At 43.1% G+C, this 20,259-nt stretch overlaps 1 protein-coding gene across 1 annotated transcript in view; it reads right to left on the bottom strand.

Moving 5' to 3' along the window:
- The window catches only part of PLA2R1 (phospholipase A2 receptor 1), a 974,624-nt gene that overhangs the window by 348,572 nt on the left and 605,793 nt on the right, over nt 1-20,259 (bottom strand). The window lies entirely within an intron of this gene.

Genomic DNA, 20,259 nt, shown 5'->3' with positions numbered 1-20,259 from the left:
CGGAGCAGTTCCGTCATCAGCATCGAACGGGTTAAGCTGATAGGATTACAATGGTTGTGGTTACCAGAATTTAGTAGCCCTTGTTAGTGGACAATATGAGCTTAAAAGGAGACTTCAAGAATTTGAGGGGACAGTTAAAGCGCACAAGAGTTAAATATAGCTGAGGCCGATGGAACTTGAAGAGTCCAGTGGAAAAAGAACGAGGAGACAGCTAATGACCAGAAGTATTGTGGGTTTTGAAAAGTACTTGCAAGGGCATACAGCAATTAAGGGATACAATTTGGACTAGGTTGAAGGCAGTCTGAAGGGTATAGACAGACTTCTTATGGGCAATCTTACAGGGATGGACAAACCAGCCTGTAGAGATTTATGGGGCTTTATTCTACCTCCACCCCTTGTTCACAGCAATACATACACTTCTAAAGGCATTGGAGATGTTTTCTGGTGACTCCTCTTCCAGGGTGAGTACTGAGACTGCTTCTCTGTTCTCACAGACAAGTTTGCTTAAAAAGGCGTCATTATCCACCCGCTCCCATTTTATACAGATGTCCCCATTATGCAAGTAAGATGGGACGAGGTCCCCATCAATATAAGGTCCAAGACTAAGCTAAGGGGATTATAGTTGCTAATATATGAAACTGATACATTATAATCTAGTATTGGATTGGCTAGGCCCTGAGACACTATAATAAAATCAATCTCACTTCCCTTTTATGCACCATTAAAATGGGATGGGCGCCCAAAACCTTAAATTCTTTGACAAAAAACAGGAAACTAAAAATCAACAATCTTTTCAGGGCCTCCCTAAAAGGTGTGCACTAGAAAATGTAGATACTCTTCCCCCTTTGATGTCTCCAAGCCACAAGAAAAGGGATCACATTTCCCACAAAACTCATCTTAAAATCCACCCCCAAACTATTAATGACTCTTTATTTTGGCTATACAGGAAGGTCACTAAATCACTCTCCGTGTCATCAATTAATGCAGTGGCATGTTAGTCAAAGACATTGTTTTACAAATTAACCAAAACCACATCAAAGCAGCATGGGGCCTGCAATAACACAAACTGATAGTTGGGCCTCATATAAATGTTTTGGAATGAGATACCTGTTAATTATACAGAGCACAGAATAGCTAATCCCCCGTTAGATCTGCTTGCATGAGATGGAATAGCAGGGCTGCAGAATTTGTGAAAAACATATATGCTAAAATCCTCAGTTTCCCACGTCTCCTGCAATAAAAGAATGTCCGTATTATTATTGTTGGAGAGCCAGTCTGGGTTCAAGTTTAGTAGGGACACCAGCAATGTTCCACAACATAATTTTTGACCCTCCCTCCCTCTGCACAAGACCCAGAGCTGGCAGAAGACGTAAAATCGCCCCTTTCTGGGGACCCACCCTGCTCCGCCTGCACCAAGAGTTCTTTGGTCTCACACCCCCCATCTGAATACTTTTTGTGTATCCATAATCCCAAAGTAGAAAGTCTGTAGTGTAGTTCCTATATTCCCAATAGGCTCTGCGCATTGTAATAACATATACTATAGATTAGACGTAGGACTGAGGTCGTCTAGGTCTCTATCGAATATATTAGACTTAATTGTGAGTGCCAGCTAGCTCAGAGGTCACTAGAAACTTTCTCGAATAAACAAGAAGGGATTCGTTTCTGACAACCGCATAAACATGACAACTTTGTTTCCCAAGAATAAGAAACGTATCTCTAGAGTTGCGGAAACAATAGATAGTTATTTTACTCAGACAATCGTGCATGCTTCGTTTCACAAGAGGTGCAGAGAAATAGAGAGAGAGGCGTTTTCAATAAAAAAGTTATTTATTGAACAGTCTTCTTTCTCATGAAGAAGAAATGAGCTGCTACAATCGAAATACTGATTGCAAAGTATTATGCGTACAGTACGAAGAGTATTATAAAATAATACTGTAAAAGCATGATATGGTTTCTAAGCAATAAAATACATAGAATACATACATTAATAAATAAAAACTAAAATTACTCAACTGGTGCTTCTAAAATACGCCTACCCCGGTGTACCTAACCTAGGTCTAGTTCAAGGGAAGAAGTAAGTGAGTTGTAGCTTATTTTCAGTATTCTTTGCCAAGAATCTATCCAAGATTTCTCTAAGGGTCTAATCAGCTCTGTACCTTGGTTTTAGAATGAAGGAGGTCTGGTATCTCTCTCTCAGGACTCGATTTCCCAACAACCCGCAAGGGTAGCTTGGAAACACTGGAGCTGGATTTCTCGGCAAGAGAAAAGACAGCGTTTCTCTCAGTGCGTCTGCTGGAGGGTTGGCTTCCTTCGGCACTTGTTGCGGCGAGCTGTGTCGTGTAGGTAGATAGTCGAACTGCTCCAAACCACCGCGTGTTTGCCTGGGCAAGTGTGGGCATATTTATACCTTGAAGGTGCCGAGTTTGACGTAAGGTTGGACATAATAACGTCATCAAAGACTCAGTTCTTTGAAAACTCCATGAGTTCTTGGACAAGTCAATATTCAACAAGGGGAAGTCCCTGACTGCTGAAGGCGGGTTTTTCTAAGAAATCGTTGTGAATTTTCGGAACTAGTGGAAGTAGCCATGCCGTATTTGGACTGCATAGGCTAAGTCTAAATATGGTTATGATTTCTATGCCTATATGAGGATAGGGTGATTTATACCTATATATGGGCATGAATCGGGAAAATTACACTAGGGTCCTATATTCATATACAACACTCACTCCACTCTATTATGTTGAACATTACTAAATTATAAGCACTAAAACATATCTAAAGCATGTGTTTACAATCTCACCTAAAATACAAAAAAGGCATTTGAAAAGGTTGCACACGAAAAATGAGCAGTACGCATTCAAAAGCAATAGGCGTCATTTAAAACATGAATTATGATGTTGGCAAAGCTAACTGAATGAAACATGTAATGACATTTATGAAATGGCTCTATGTTACAGAATAAAAGGCCGAGACCATTCCATAGCAGAAATAATATACTGTTTTGGGTTTGAGCACAAGGTCAAATATTGTCTCTAGGAGGTATTTAAAGAATTCACGTTCTCTAAGAATAGTTCTACTTTAAGCAGATTACTGTGTGCCTAAAAAAGTTTTTTCAAGTTTTTGGGAAAAAGTCAAAATTAGCCATAGAAAAATAGAGTTCCAAAGCTTTGGAAGGATTGTTATGAAAAGTGAAGGCCAAATTTAGAGTTCATGGAACGCTGTGCGCAGATTTCAAAAGTTATTCTCGGTGTCAGGAGAAAACATCAAATCGTCTAGGCTGGCAAAGAAATCGTCTACCACAGTAGGTGAAAGTGGAACTACTTCATTAAGTAAATCAATTGTGCACAGATGAGAAGCATCGCTGTCAGCGTCATCCGCATTAGCAATGTTCGCAGCAGATGGTACCTGTGTGCCTGTTGTTCCACGCACCTCACCATTAGCTGTAGTTGCTGGTGAGATCTCCACGAATGCCGTCATCGGAATTGGCAGCCGTTGGGGGCAACACGATATATGAGCCGTTACCGGACCTAGCAAAGCGTCAACATCCGTTGGTAGTGCTGATGGAAGTGTGAGACAAACGTCCAACACGCATTCTTCTCCGCAAAGCAGGCATCGTAGAACAGGTAAGATGCAATCTTGCCAGATTGGTCTGAACGAGAGAAACCATGTGGTGTTCAGATCTCTTAAACAAGCCAAGCCAAGAATCTGTGTAATTCTGACACAGCACCGCATGGCTAGGAGGGCGTCCTCCATGGTAGTCTGGGTATCGCTGGTGACTGGACTTGCCATATCGGAGCAGAAGAAACAAAAATAGAATTCCTGCTACGAGTCCCAAAAGAAGAGGCAGGCCGCCAAACACAGAGTACACGAAATTTGGGAAAATGCCTAGGGCTGCTTGAAAGGGTGCTAACAGTCCTGAAAAAACTGTCTTAAATAAATGTACAATACCACTCGTATCAGACATGTTTAAGATACGACCTAACATTACTGTGAAATGTTTTGGACAATTAGTTGATAATAGGCATATATCTCTGCAGAAGTCTTTGCGACTTGCAGATCATACGTTTCTCTGGACGAGGTCAGTGGCACAGTTTTTTGCAAAAGAATGGCTTTCATTCTGCTTAAAGTATCTATTCGTATAGAAGAGATATTCAGTGAAGGCCATAACAGCGACTCTCCATCTGTCTTCGTTTTAGGAAACAATACTTGCATACAACAAGTGACCCTGGCTGACACACTAACGAGATAGGCTATACCTGGCATCATTCCACAACAGCTGTGATCACTCAACATTATGCAGCTACCATTGGATAGCTGCCTAAAAACTGGCTCTATCACTGCTGCTGGAGAACCATGCAGGTGGCAAGAAAGGTTATTTGAAGAACCCTCGCAGGCTCCGTGTAAATTAATACCTTGACATAAAAGTGTACCGCTTAGCGAGTTCTTACAATTTTTTCCACTAAGAAATACCTCCTTTCCCCCACTCCAACATTTGTGTGTATATGGTAAATTCCAGGTCGACTTAATGTACTCTTTACCCAACCTTTCATACAGGCCCGCTGGTATGTGTTTATAGCAATACTGAAATTGGAAAATCGTCACTGGTATCGTGATGGTGCCATGTATTATCCATTCCACGACTGGTTTCTCAGAAACAGTTAATGGTAATCTTTCCAGTTTTTCTATGCTCAGCACCTTATAGTCTGCTCCTCTTTGTGCCAAAGAGATTTGTTTATCTGTAAGGTTAAAGACAGTAAACAATGACGTGGTGTTGATTAGACGCCATGGCACGTAGCCTGAACAGAGTCGTTAACTCATTGTCCACTACAGAGAGAGCGTTCTCTAAATTAATACAATCAATTTCTCGTATTCTTTCTGCAGTTTCAATTTGCGTGACTTTCCATGCTTCATTGTAAGCAGAGTATATACCAGCGTATATGAAACATTTTTGACGTGGTTTACGAGGTCCAAGTAAGAAGTCTCGTAAATCAATGCCTTCTTTAAGTAAAGTTAAGTGTTGTTTAATTTCTGGAAGTGTGAATTTCTGTAGCCACTCAAGGCATAGTTTTCCTACACTGCATGTTGCAACTATCCCTGGATGTTGTCGCTGGGAATATCTTGGATCTGGCCTAGTTACTGTGAACCCTTGTGTTTTGTTCAGGAATCTACCTTGACAGTTATTTGTGTCTGTGGGCCAGATTAACCATTTTTTCCAATCAGGATTAGTTCTGTTGTAACATCTGTTTTACGTCTACCTGCTCATCTGCAGTGCCATTACTGTCAGGTGTGGCTTTAGGTATTGACGGTTTATTTAATTCCTTTATTTTAGCTAAGCCAAGACAAGATGTTTGTGGAACAGTGTCATTTAAAAACATTATTTGTTCTGGGATAATGCAGGCTCTGAATAAGGCTTCTAAACCTTGCACCTGCCAGTCTTTTGTGCCCCAGAAAGTTTTTGTCTCAATGTTGTCTTTCCAAAAGTTACAACCTAATGTAGACAGCTGAGCATAAAAGTTCGCAGAATAAATTTGTTTAGTATTAGTCAGCATGTTTTTCATTCCTGTCTTATTCACATTTTTTAAATAAAAGGTTTCTGGATTTGTGACATTAAAACCTGAGAAGTATGGAAACTTTTCATAAAATGTTTTTGAGCTGCCCTTTGGCGGCGTTGGACAATGTTCCCATTGATTATAAGTAAAAACATTTCTAGGGTTTGAAGATTTGTGCAAATAATGGTGACCATAATGATTAAAACAATACATGTGTTCATAATCTGATGAACCTTCTAAGTATTCATGTTTTGTGAATTTAGCTGACATTTCTAAATCTGTCATGATGTTATTAACAGTCTCAAAGTCCCAATCATCAGAAAATGTGCTGGGTGAAACAAAGTCACTCAAAGAAACCTTAAACTGGTGTGGAATCTTCAATAGTTCCACCGGGCCATAAATGTCATAATCAGTTGTGTCCCATGCTATACCACCAGGTATAGGAACGGCTGTGATGTTCACTGATGACAGGTCTCTTCGTTCACGATGAGATGATTTGTGAGGTTTCAGGAGCAAGTTAATATTCTTACTTGCTGTGTCCATTGTACTGTATTTTCCATCTATCATCTTTCCCAAACTTAAAACAAGAATGAGACAAAGTAGGAGAAAAAGCACACCTAACACAATCCAAAATTCAACCCATGGTGAAACCTGATATATTTTTGCAAGTTGATGAAAGAGTTCTAGTATTTTGTCTTTGAAAGTTTTATTTGCTGGCGTAGTTTCAGGTTCACTGGGATCCTCAGAAAATGTATCAAAGTTGATGAAATAGCCAGAGGCAGTTCCGTCAATTGTTGGGATTGCATCCCGATTTTTCGGAATCGCTGGACCTGTTTCTTCCTTTGCCATATTAGTATAGTCAGAGGCTATATCATTGTAGACAGGTGTTTCTTGACAAACTGTTATTTGGGTTTCAAGAGGTACAAGCTCCATGGCTTTGTTGTATAGTCCTTCTTTTCTTACTGCAGGTTTATCAAAGGTGATAAGTCTTTCAGTTTGAACCTCTTGGATTGTGGCAAGATTTGGTTGTCTGAATCATCTCGGGAGTCCACTGGGCCTACTACTTATTATCGGCCACATGATGTGGTTTTACCAGGTCGATTGATACAGACCTGTTCTCCTTTCTTCCAGCAAGGGGCGGTAGTAACACTGTTCTTGATCCGTGGATTGCTAGCACAGGTACTGGTTTTCTGTAAGAAGGCCCAAATTCCTTCTTATCCGCAATCTTTTCTCTGACTAGATCCCCAATCTTTGGAATCCAGACAGGCCTTGCTATGACAGGTGGTTTCTCTTCAGTGTTCGTTGGCTTTTGTGTTGTGTAGCTCAGACTTCTTCTTGTTTAATTTAAGTCCTGAAAAACATTCAAACGTTCTTTGATATCAAAGGGTTTTTGCTCCACCACTGAAGTTTTATAATCAAGACCCTGAATGAGCATTCTAGTACCAAATAGTAATTCATATGGAGTGGTTCCACCCAGAGAATTTCTTGGCAGATTATCGAGACTACGTTGGACATTTATTAGATGTTTGACCCAACCGTCACCCGAACCTAATACCCTAGCTGTTATAGATTGCTTTATGTCATGTTTTTTTCTTTCCACTACCGCATTTCCCTCAGGATGGAATGGACTTGAGTACCGTAATGCAACGCCCAAGCTGGCCATGACCTCTTTGTAAGCTCGAGAGCTAAACACAGGACCCTGGTCAGAATGCAGCGTACCGATTGCGTATGTGCCGATAAAGACTCGCAAATCTTTTATAACAGTTCGGGCGTCAGCTGAGCCCTGAGGCCACATCCAAATTAATATTGTGCAGGAATCCACTGCATCCATGATATATTTATAGTTGCCATCCCTTTGTAAGGGACCACAGTGGTCCAGGTAAACACAGGCTAATGGTTTATCTGAAATTATAAGGGGTGTCTGCATAGGTCGTTTCACTGTAGAAACTTTCATTTTTTGGCAGATTTCACATTCTAGAACATAGTTTCTAGCTTGTTTCCTCATGCGCGGCCACCAATTCTCTGTTTTATTAATGATACTGTGGCGAAAACTCCTGCGTGTGCAGAGGCGAGTCCTTCATGTGCTGCTAAGATTAGTCCTAACCTATGTTCCATGTTTGGGATTGCCCTATCCCCCACTCCAGGGATTCGAGCAAAAGGAACATTATTTGTATGAAATGAAATGAAAATTACATTTATATAGCGCTTATACTACCCTGAGGCCTCGCAGCGCTAATATCTGAATCAAAAGACAACAGGGATTCGTGCTAGCAGGATGTACCAAATAGGTGGGTTTTATATATGAGTACTTTATTGGAAAGCCTTTCGGGAGTGTTTTACCACTGTCTTTTACCGTTAATGACAGCTTGCATTATTTCGCTGTCTATTTTTGTTTTTGAACGAGTGATTGCAGCTACGGAAGCCATTTGCACAGCTGCCTTCCCGGCTTCATCAGCCAATGAATTCCCTGCAACGTGAACGCCATCACGCTGATGACTCATTGTATGGATCACGTGAGTCTTTTGTAGTTCTTTTTGTAATAGAACTACTTGTTCCCAAAGCAATTTATGCTTAATTGTGCCGCCTTTTGCGTCTTTGAAACCGTTTTGAACCCAGTTCTGCATATATTCATTGTAAGACTGGACGCAGTAATACGAATCGCACACTATGAGTGTGGGGAATTCGCAATCAGTATTTTCAAGCGCCATCTTGAAAGCCTGTAGTTCAGCTCACTGAGCTGTACAGTCTCCGAGTGAGGTCTAAATTTACCATCGCGCCAGCGACCTTTAACAATCACGCACGCAGCACTATATGCTTGTTTACCCCCAATTGCGGGCTGTGCTGATCCGTCTGTATAAATTATACATCCGTAATGTTCTAGAGGCAGAATCTCGGTTGGCAGAGGACATTCGTGTTCGTATTGTAGAAATTCTTGTGTTTTCAAGTAGGGGTCAAAAACGTATTCAACGTCTGTTGCAGCAAGAGTATTAACCCATTGTATCCATCTCGGATGTAAAGCCTTAGTATTTGGAATGCTCGCTTTCGTCACTGCCTCTAAAGCAGGTACAGGTGTAACGATCATTATGCGTTTACCCTGCGCGAGAGCTCTCTCTTTTCCTACTGCAGTTTGAACCGCTGTCAGAATCTTTTCTGTTGAAGTGAATTTCATTTCAGCTTGTGTGTACAAGTGTGATTTGTAAGCTATTGGTACATTTTCACCTTCTTTAAAGGTTAGGTATGTGAATCCGCATCTCCCTGGGATGATTCGAATCACAAGGTTGCGCACGTTGCCGTGTGTCTGTAATTGTGTTTTTGCTAACATGTCTGTTTGTACTGAACGCAAAAATTCTGTGTGTTTTTGAGTCCAATTAGTTGATTTGAAATCAGGTTTTATTAGTTTGTAGAGACGTTTAACCCTTTCTGCGTAATTTAGAACATAAGTACTTCCAAAATTCAGGAAACCTAGAATTGACTGTAGGTTTTTCAGCGTTTTTGGAGATTGGAGCAGTGCACATTTCTCTAGAAAGTTGGCTGCCAGGCTTTTGCCTTCACTTGATAACTCGTAGCCTAAGAATAGGACGTTGAGGTGGGCAATTCCCTTCAGAAGCAAACCCAAGTATAATGGTGTTCACTCTTTTCAAGTGCCTGTCCAAGTCATCGTCTGTAAAATAGATGTCATCAACATAATATACTGCCTCATCATCATACATTTGTAGTAATTGTGGGGCATATTATCAAGGGGGTTTATCTCCGCTTTTTTGGCTTTAAAAGCCAAGAAAGCGGAGATGAAATTATCTCCCTATTACCTAGCTGTCGCTAACACCAGTTAGCGACAGCTAGTAGGAGATAGCGACCATCTTGGGCCCCGCTTTGCATGTCAGTGAAATTTATCACTAATGACATGCAAAGTGGGCGTGCCTAGATGTTAGCGACTGGAAACAGTCACTAACATCGCTATCTCCTATTACCTACTTTTGGAGATATTCGCGCTAAGCGCGAATATCTCTAAAAGCTAATACCTGCCCCTGAGCAGTTCTTAGCCATGTTATCCAATGGTAGGTGGATAACATGGCTAAGAGCATTAGCTCGGTAGTGCATGAATATCGCTGACTTTTCAGCAATATTCATGCATTTCGGCCGATTTTTATCGCTTAGGAGATAAACCTTGATAATAGCAAGGTTCCTAAGCGATAAAAATCGCCGCAGCTCGGCGATAAAAATATTGCCGCTAAGCCAACATAGCGATAATTATCGCTAGCTGTTGGTAATATGCCCCTCTGTTACTCTGGCTGAAAATAACCATGGGCTATTCTTGAATCCATGGGGGGACGGCAAAATTGTCGCTGTGTCCCCATGATTGAGAAAGCGGTCAAATACCTGCTTTCTGGTGCAATGTTTTGACAGAAGAAACCGTTAGAAATATCTAATGTGGTTTTATACTTTTTACGCACAATGTTATTCATCAGTGCGGCACTGTGTGCATTCTGTACTGCAAAAGATTAGCAACAAGAGTTTAAGTGTCTGTAGTCCAAAACTAGACGATATGTATTGTCTGGTTTGGAGACAGGAAACAAAGGATTGTTCATAGATGAGGTGCATGTTTCAATCACCCCTTGGTATTTAAGTTGATCTAAGATCTCCCTGACCTGTTTTTTAGCTTCTTGCTTAACTGGATACTGCCTCTGTGCAGTAGGTTGATTTTTTAACTGGATTTTATGGTGAGGAGAGTCCTCATCCCATCCTACGTGATTTGTGTATAATGCTGGAGCCTGGGCTACTGCCCATTTTCTGGCATATGTGTATTTTTTATGAATTGGAATGTGACTTGAGAAGGCTGGCATAATTATCGCTTCGCCATGTGGGCACTCCCTGACAAATTCAGGTGGCCAGTCTTGTTCAGCTAGAAGAATGTCATAACACTTAGATAGCTTCTCCCAAAAGAGTGCTTTTATTTTTCTAGTTATGTTCCCCTCCATCCGCAGTGTTACTTCATATAACTTATGTGGTACACTAACCCTGGTGTTGGCAGTTTCAACTTGAAAGCATTCATTCAAGTCCACTGTCTCCAGATGATCCTTCAGGATCTTGCGAGCTATGGTGACCTCTGCTGCGCTGTCTAGCATTGTCTGGGCCCACTCCCCGTTCTTGAGTTGTGTACTCAAGATCCTCAGCATGTCTGATCTTTACACTTGCTTCCTTCTTCTTGGTGAATTGAGTTTTCTTATTTTTTGGAATGTGCTGTTCGTCTTTGGACTTCACGCGTTCTTCCTTTTGTTCTGATCGTCCTCTTCTTTCGGATTTCTGCGAGGAAAGGTACGAGAGGAACGTGTATCAGTATCTTGATATCTATCAGGTTTTCTCAAATTATCCCTGTTTCTGAGGTTATACCTCTTTTCAGAGGGCTCCTGTTGAGGAGACTTTCCTCTGGACTGAGAACGCTTCTCTTTAGGAAGTGTCTGTTTAGTGTTTTCCCACTTCTTTTTAGGAGTAGTGAGATTATTTTTAATAAAGACTTTTTCACGATTTTCAGTCAGTTGGGGGTTTACTGGTTTCCCACGCAAACTATCTCTACCTAGTTCTTCATAGGATTTTTCAATTATTCTTGCAAGTTCATATGGTTGCTCTGTTATATCAGTTTCTTTTAGTTTTTGACGGATTGCCACGGAAGCTGCTTCACCTTTGATGTTAGCTAATAGTATAGTCGAGACCTGTTTGAAAATCTTTTAGTAACTCCATACCAAGATTTAAGGCAGGTTCTGGTCCGTATTCATTTTGAATCTGTCTTCGGACATCTGGTATTACCGCCATAGACGGAACACCATGTGTTTTTGTGTAGATTGAAGCAAAGACTATACCCCAAGTGTCGCAGTCCTCTACGTGTGATGCAATCCCTATTTGTAAACAGATTGTCAGAATTCTGTGTTTCTCATGAGATGTACTATCGGGAAATACTGCCTCTATTTGAGTAATTTTTTGAGCTAATCAGAACGGAATTTGTTCCCTTTTTGTGGTCAATATACCAATGAATGATTGTATAGTCAGTGGTGTAATTTTGTTTGTGTTCCCCTGGTGAGGGGTGTGCTGTGGAATCCTTACAGCAGGTTGGACTGGTAAAGTCCACATTACATATTGAACCAACTGTCTATGTATTTTAATTAGCTGTTTTAGCTGAGCTAACAGTTCTGGACCTGTTCAATGTCAGGATGTGGTGTATAGCTGGCTAGTACCGGCCAAGTTGCTTCTGGTCTACCTTGTGGACCGAGCCTGGTAGTGTGATTTTGATGTTGTAGGGCGCCTTTAAACCACAGCTGAAGCTCTTGGTAAGGTAGTAGAATTTCAACGTCCTCGAAAGAAACGTATTCCGCTGGATGTTCCTCTATCTTATAGAAGTAGAACACATGTGTTGTTGGATTTGCTTGTAGAAAGATAATCCATGAATAGAATACCTATGTCTGCCGATATTCATTTGCCTCTATAATAAATATTACATTACCACCTCTCAATGATACTCCATTTTCTATATGTTTTATAGCTATAGTTTTCCTTAAGTTTTCCGGGATGATTATAGCGTCATCGTTGTCTTCATTAAACCCTGTAATGTCTAAACCCGGTTGGTTTGCATTTACTGCAGCTCCACCAGTTGCGTTGTTGTCGCCGTTAACCGACATTGTTTAATGAAAGTTTGCAGAGCAAGTTTCAAGGAAACAAAGTTTAGGTGCACAATATTTTGGAACACTGTATCCTTCAACGTTGAACAAACTGAAAACTAATACATAGGATTTTTGTGCTACTCAGTTATGGCGGATATTATATCCTTTAACCCACTCCAGACGTCTATTGGAGTATTTTACGGGAAAAAGGGGTCTGTGTATAAAGCACGACTGAGTTACTCTAGTATCTATGTATTTGAATTGTGATGTTTTATGTATACTGTTACAGCACACCCATATTGCGCATCAACAGACATTCGTATGAATTCTAGGCCTTGTCTTATACTAGTTATCTTCTTTACAGGTATATTGTCCTGGTTTTCCTTTATGTGATTAATAACTGTTGGCCAGTATATTTTGTATGTTAAGGAGGAAACTGTGTTTTGATGATCTTTTCTTGTTTTCTCAGATCTCCCTCCCTGCTGTTCCCTTCCTTTCCTTCCCTCGCTTGATCACTTCGCTGACCAATGCTATTACAATTCTGGCTCGGAGCTATCAAGAGATGGACTTCTATCAGCTACAAGCCGATCCTGAGGATACAAACCGTGACAGAATTTCCGACACACATATTCCTATCCTCCCGGTTAGATTGTAGAGAATAGCCACTCTTGAAGATGTAATAGCCGTCCTAGGTGGGGTACAGGTGGAACTGGCGCTTCTCGCCAAGAAACCGCGGATTTGAGGGCTCGTGTAGAACGTCTCCAAAGAAATCCCTTTGACATAGGTAGCACGCCTGTTGTTCCTTCTAGCACAGTGGTAGTAGAAATGCCAGTTAATATTCCATTGGCTACGCCAGAGAGATTTCATGGGGAAGCAGAAAAAGTTCAGGTATTCTTAACCCAAATACTGTTGCATTTTTCCTGTAAACAAAAATCTTTTCCCACCAATCAGGCTAGCGTGGCCTTCCTTATATCATAATTGGCTGGAGATGCTGCCCAATGGGCAGTACCCCTAGTAAGCAGAGAGGACCCATTACTACATGACTGGGATGCATTTAAGGAGGAATTCATCAGAGTGTTTGATAGAAGGGCAGATTCGTTCACCGCAGATCGAGTACTATTGGAACTAAGACAAGGGAACAAGGATTTGTTGGTGTATCTCAATACCTTTAGACGTTTAGTGGCCGAAACCAAGTGGCCGGAAGTCAAACAAGCGGCACTCTTCCACCAAGGACTTAGGGAAGAACTAAAATATGTCATAGCGCAAATCGACCCCCAGCCTACCTCCTGTGAAGGGCTCATCAATTTGGCGCTCTATCTTGATCACAGGTTGAGAGAAAGAAAAGGGGAACATAAAAGGAGAGAAAAAGGTTGGTACTGAGTTGACAAACCCAAATCCACAGAACACTCTGTGACGACTGCTCCAGAAGCCATGGAAATTGTTACAGTGCAAGCTGCGCTCACTCCGGCTGAAAAGGAGACTCGCAGAAAACAAGGCCTTTGCCTTTACTGTGGCAAAAGAGAGCATTTTGTGAAGGAATGCCCAGTGAAACAGAGAACGAATCGATTTGGAAAAAATTATACCACCAAGACATCGGAAAACTAACATGCCCAGGGATTACAAAAGGGGATTCTTGGAGCCATTCTTGTATCCCTTCATTGAACTATGGAAACATTCAGAAACAATGGGCCCGATGTAGGTAATCTCGATTTACCTACTCTTAAATACCGAATCATAACGATTCGGTATTTAAGAGTAGGTAAATGGGATGTAGGTAATTTCTATTTTTAAATTACCGAATCGGTAAAATTCGGTAATTACCGAATCTGTATTTACCGATTCGGTAATTGCCATTGATTCCTATGGGCCTTGAGGCCCATAGGAATCAATGCCAATTACCGAATCGGTAAATACCGATTCGGTAAAATTACCGAATTTGCAAGGGGGACAGGGTGTCACTTTGACACCCTGTTGCACCCTTCAATTGTGCATGGGTGCACATGTTGCTGACATACATGCCCTTAGGGCATGTATGTCTGCAACATGGCACATTTTTAAAGCAAAACAAATGCTTTTTGAAGGGTTTTCATTATTTACCACCAACTTCTAGTTGGTAGTAAATAACAAATTCTTAAACCCTTGTAGCACTGATTACAGTGCTACCTACATGTTAAATTACAGAATCGGTAATTTTACCGATTCGGTATTTTACAGAATCGGTCAAATTACCGATTCTGTACTTTGACATGCCCCTACATCTCAATATACAAATACCGGTCGGAAACGGCCGAAAATCTGTTTTTTCAGCCGTTTCGGACCGGTATTTGCCTACTTACATCGGGCCCAATGTCTTTTGTTTGTGGAGTTACAGATACTACTCCAGCTGGAGTGGGATCAGGTTCCTGCTATGATAGACTCCGGGGCCACGGGTCTTTTTATGGATCTGGGAGAAGCACAACGAAGAGGCATAAAACTCATCCCCAGGGATACTCCTGAAGAGGTGTATGCAGTAGATGGAAGAAGACTCAACACTGGGCCCATAGGATACTTGTCAGAAAAGCAAGAAATTATGCTCAGTTCCTCTCACTGGGAGAGGATCGTTTTTCAATATCATACAGGCACCTCAATACTTACAATAAATACAATACTTGGACTACCGTGGTTACAAAAGCATAACCCCGAAATCAACTGGGTCACACAGGAAGTTACCTTGACATCGGCATACTGCCAGGCGAATTGTATCAGGGGTTCGGAAGGACCTGCAACAGCCCTAGCCACTGGGCGATGTATTGCCACTGCAGCAGAAAAGGATTGACAGCTACCCCTTCAATACCCGGAATACTCTGAGGTGTTTGATGATGTACAGGCAGAAACCCTTCCCCCTCACAGACAATACGATTGTCAGATTGATCTGATTCCTGGGGCGGTGGTTCCGTGCGGGTGGATCTATGCGTTAACGGAACTAGAAAATGAACACTTTCGCTTGTACCTCGATAAACACTTGGAGACCGGGTTCATCGGACCATCAAAATCCCCTGCTGCTTCACCGATATTTTTATCCCGAAGGCAAATGGAGAGCTTAGAGCTTGTATCGACTTTAGGGAGTTGAACAACAACACAGTGAAAAATCGCTATCCGCTCCCATTGATTCCCGTACTTTTAGAACAGGTAAAGAAAGCAGCTACATACATCAAGCTCGATCTCAAGGGGGCATACCATCTGATACGAATCAGGAAAGGAGATGAATGGAAAACGGCATTCAAGACACGCAATGGTTTATTTGAGTACCTAGTCATGCCATACGGGCTGTGTAATGCACCTGCTGCGTTTCAATACTTCCTGAATGACATATTTCGTGAAATCCTTGATCATTATGTCATAGTATACATAGATGACATTCTAGTGTACTCTGAAGACCACAAAACACATGAACGACATGTAAAAACAGTACTAGACATCTTGCGTGTTAATTGCTTATACTGCAAATTGAGCAAGTGTGAGTTCAATGTCCGTACTGTTGAATTCCTGGGAGTAATGCTCACCCCATTCGGACAAGTGATGGCTGAAAGAAAGATCCTTGCGGTAAAAGAATGGCCCACTCCTCACAATGCTCGTGAAGTTCAGTGCTTCTTAGGGTTCACAAACTTCTACAGACAATTCATCAACCAATTCTCAAAGATGGTGGCACCCATAACCAGATTGTTGAGGAAAGGCCAGATCTTTGAGTGGACTTCAGAAGCACAGGAGGTTTTCGATGCATTAAAGACAGCATTTGTTATGGCCCCTATTTTGAAGCATCCTGATCCCATAAAGACATATGTGGTGGAAGCCGATGCGTCTGATGTAGCCATTGGCGCGGTTCTGTCTCAAAGACATTCAGCAACTGGGCAGTTGCATCCTGTGGCCTATATGTCCCGTAAATTGAATGATGCAGAAAGAAATTACAACATATCAGAGAAGGAACTTTTGGCCATCAAAGATGCCTTTGGGGAATGGAGGCATTTATTGTTGCGAGCGGCTCATGTTGTTACAGTATACACGGATCACAGGAATCTACAGTTCATGACCGCAGCTAGACATTTGACACCTCGACTACGTCGTTGGATGTTGTTTTTCTCTGAGTACCATTTCATCATTACCTACAGACCAGGTAGTGACAACAGGAAAGCGGATGCATTGACCCAGCAAACAACACCACCAGAATCAAACCCAGAACAGATACAATCCATTATTGAACCTGAAAAGGTACTGTGAGTGATAGAACCCAACATTTTTCTTAGAGATATAAGAAAAGGAGTAAATACATTCACTTGAAAGACCTGGTTGAAAAGACACACTGAATGGAAAATTAAACAAGGAATCCCCATGCAGTCCAACCGCATTCTGGTGCCTACACAGTCCTTACGTAAAACCGTCTTTCATTGGTGTCATGAGTTACCGTGTGCGGGCCACAATGGGTTCGCCAAGACGATGGATCGGATAAAAAGACAATTCTGGTGGCCATCCTTATTGGTGGATGTTAAGGCCTGGATACTGTTATGCGAAGTATGCGCTGAGGCGACATCAGAGCATCAAAGACCGTCAGGACTGTTGTGCCCCATGCCCACCCCTGTCACACCTTGGGAAAACATATCCTTGGATTTCATTGTTGGTCTCCCTAATGACAAAGGCTGTACCGCTATACTTGTGGTGATCGACTATCTTACGAAAATGGGGCATTTCATAGCGTGCAAGCAGGTTCCATCAGCGGGGGTGTTGGCAAATCTTCTCCTAGTTCATGTGGTACGATTACATGGTTTGCCATGGATTATAGTATCTGATTGAGGTTCCCAGTTCACTGCCAACTTCTGGAAGGCATGGTGTGCATCTTTACATATCAAGACCACCTTATCCATGAGTTTCCATCCACAAACAGATGGACAAACAGAATGCCTTAACCAAACCCTCAAGCAATATTTACGATGCTATGTTGACAATGGTACCGATGCACGGGTAGATTACTTATGGTTGGCAGAAATCGCCTACAACAGTGCTACACACAGTGCCACGCAGGTGTCTCCCTTTTTCAGCTCTTTTTTTTTTTTTCAAACATTTTTATTTGCTTTTTATTATGCAACAACATAACAGGCATGTCATCATTAGTCATCACACCCTCCCCTACCTCCCTCCACCCACCGAGCATCACCATTAAAAACAATACACTCCCCTCCAGCTCAAGTAGTCCCAGCAGAGTTCTTCCCGGGCCCAAATCTGTGTTGCCATAATGTCTGTCATCGCATTCCCTCCTATACCAGTATAAGTACCCTCTCATTTGTCCAGATTCAGAGTCCTCCATCTAGTCCATGGTATCGGCGCCATTTGCCCCACACTCTACCAAATTTCTTAGGACATCCCTGTGCCTTATATGTGACCCTTTCAGCTGCCATGTATAAATCCAGACCTCTCCTCCACTCCTCCAGTTGTAGCGGTGTAGCCACCCCCATTTCCTAGTCACATCCCTCTTAGCTACCACCAAAGCCAGGACTAAGAAAATCAACAATGGGTGAGCAAGATCCACATCATTAGTCATGCCCAACAGGACCAGTTTAGGGTCCAACGGCAGGGAGGTCACCAGCACCTCCCCCAATTCTCCCAAGACCTCAACCCAGTAGGTCTGAATTGCCGGGCAGGACCAAATGGTGTGATAGAAATCCCCCCCGCCTCGGCCACATCGCAGGCAGTTCAAGTCTCCAACCCTTCCCATATTGTGCAGGTGCACCCTGTCAAAGTAGGTCCTGTGAAGGATATTGTATTGGATAAGCCTCAGACGGGATTTAATGGCTACCTCTCTCGGATGCATCAGCACCGTATCCCAATCCACTGTATCCATTTCCCCCACATCTCGCTCCCAGTTTCTTTTAAGGTTGACCAGACCATCTGATATGTTATTCATCACCGTTCTGTACGTTAGGGATACTGCCCTGCCCGGGATTTGTTCCTGTAGGAGGCGGCCCTCCAGAGGTGCATATTCGGGGAGCGTTCCCACCGGGATCCCTTCTGCCTGCCAGGCATGCCTCAACTGTACATATTTAAAATATTGCGTGTGGTGTAGCCCAAATTCTGCCCTTAGTGCTTGAAATGACTTCAGTTCCCCTTTTTTGATCACGTCACCCAGTGTCGGTATCCCTATGTCATCCCATCTCTGGAACCCCCTCAGTTTACTTAGTTCCTTCAGCCAGGCACATTGCCATAACTGTGTCTGCCTAGTAGGTTTCTTCTCCCAGCCTACACTCTTGGTCGCTCGACACCAGACCGTCAGGGTAAGCCTGGTAGCCGGAAGCAATCTACCTTTCCCTTTGCCCCCATATAAGTAGTAGGTGCATGTACGAGTTGCCATACCATGTCTCTCAAGGGCATAGGTGGGGTGTGTAGCAGGGGTGTGTAGCCAGTCATTGATAGGCACCAGGTGTTCTGCCCAGTAGTAGGCTTCAATGTTAGAGGGAGTGAGATCCCGCCACTGTATTGATGTCTGTGTAAGGGCGTCACCGCCACCCTAGGCTGTCTACCCAACCACAAAAAGGCTCACAGTTCCGCATTTATTTCCACATACACCCGACGTGGAAGGGGATAGTACTCATTTTGAAATGCGTACAGAAGCCTCGGTAGCGTCATCATTTTAAACATGGCCGCTCGGCCCAGGATCGTAAGAGGGAGCATCCGCCACCTATTCGCATCTTCTATGAAATTATGTACTATTCGTCTAATATTTCTTTCGTAGGAGCGGCCGCTCTCAAGCGTCACAAATATCCCAAGGTAAACTAAACCCTCACTTGCCGTCTGCAATCTCTCCGGTTGGTCTGTCCACTGTTCCTGGCCCCGGGGATCGTAGAGGACCGACTTGTGTCAGTTTATCCGGTAGCCTGCATGTGTCTGTATTGTTCCAGCTCTGAAAACAGGGCCGCTATCGTAGTTTCTGGGTGCGTTATAATAGGAGGAAATCGTCTGCATATAGCGATATTTGTTCCTCCACGGTAACCGTCTGCTCCAGTCTGAAACCCCTAATGTCTTCATTTTGCCGAACCGCACATGCCAGCACCTCAATAGTTAGCGAGAAGAGCAGGGGGACAGGGGGGACAGGGGGCACCCCTGTCTGGTCCCCCTCCTCACCGGGAACTCCCAAGATAGAATCCCATTGACTTTAACTTTAGTTCTGGGATCAGTGTATACCAACTGTACCCATTTCCTAAACTTGGGTCCAAAACCGAACCGTGCCAGGCCCGTTCTCCTCTGTCTCTGTGTCTTCGGTGCCTCCCACTGATTCCCGGCGGTGGTCTCTTCCTCAGTCGCGCTATGCATCCCTTCCTCCCGCCTCCGCAAGGGTGGGTGCTCCTCCAACCATTGCCATGCTTCCTCAGGGTGGGTGAAAAGTATGTATTTTCCTTATATATAACTTTCAGTTTTGCCGGGAAAAGCAGCATGTACTGGATACGCAGGTCCCTCAACTTTGCCTTCACCGCATCAAAGGAGCGCCTCTGCTTCTGCACCTCTTGACTGTAATCAGGGAAGATCATGATCTGTGAGTTCCTGGCTTCACGCAATATCATATTCCGATCAGCGAAGTTCAGGAATCGAGCAATGAGCGGCCTCGGTCTCGCCCCCACCAAGGGCTTCACCAGAAGTGCCCGATGTGCTCTTTCAATCATGAAGCAGGTGGAGAATGTCGCCTTCGGCAGGGTCTTTATCAGCTAGGTGTGCAAGAACCATATTTGACCCCTCAATTCCTTCCCTAAAACCCACAAAGCGGAGGTTATTACGGCAGGCCCTATTTCCTGCATCGTCCACCTTCCACTGCAGCTGTTTATGCGTGGCCCGGAGCTCCTTTACGTCCTTTTGCAGGGAGTGGATGATATCTTCTGCTTCACCCAGCCGGGTCTCAGCCGTGGTCACCCTCTCTGTCAGATTGCGAATGTCCTGTTGCAATAGTATGACCTTGGAGCCCACTTCCCTCTTGACCTCTAAGGCAGCGCGGGATGCCTGTATGTCTTCTCTAGACGCCGGTATAGCCCCCATCAGGAGGGCC

Source organism: Lissotriton helveticus, chromosome 3_1 (genome assembly GCF_964261635.1).
Source record: "Lissotriton helveticus chromosome 3_1, aLisHel1.1, whole genome shotgun sequence".
Classification (NCBI taxonomy): domain Eukaryota; kingdom Metazoa; phylum Chordata; class Amphibia; order Caudata; family Salamandridae; genus Lissotriton; species Lissotriton helveticus.
The sequence above is the reverse complement of the archived record's forward strand: the minus strand, read 5'-3'. Positions and strand labels throughout refer to the sequence as shown.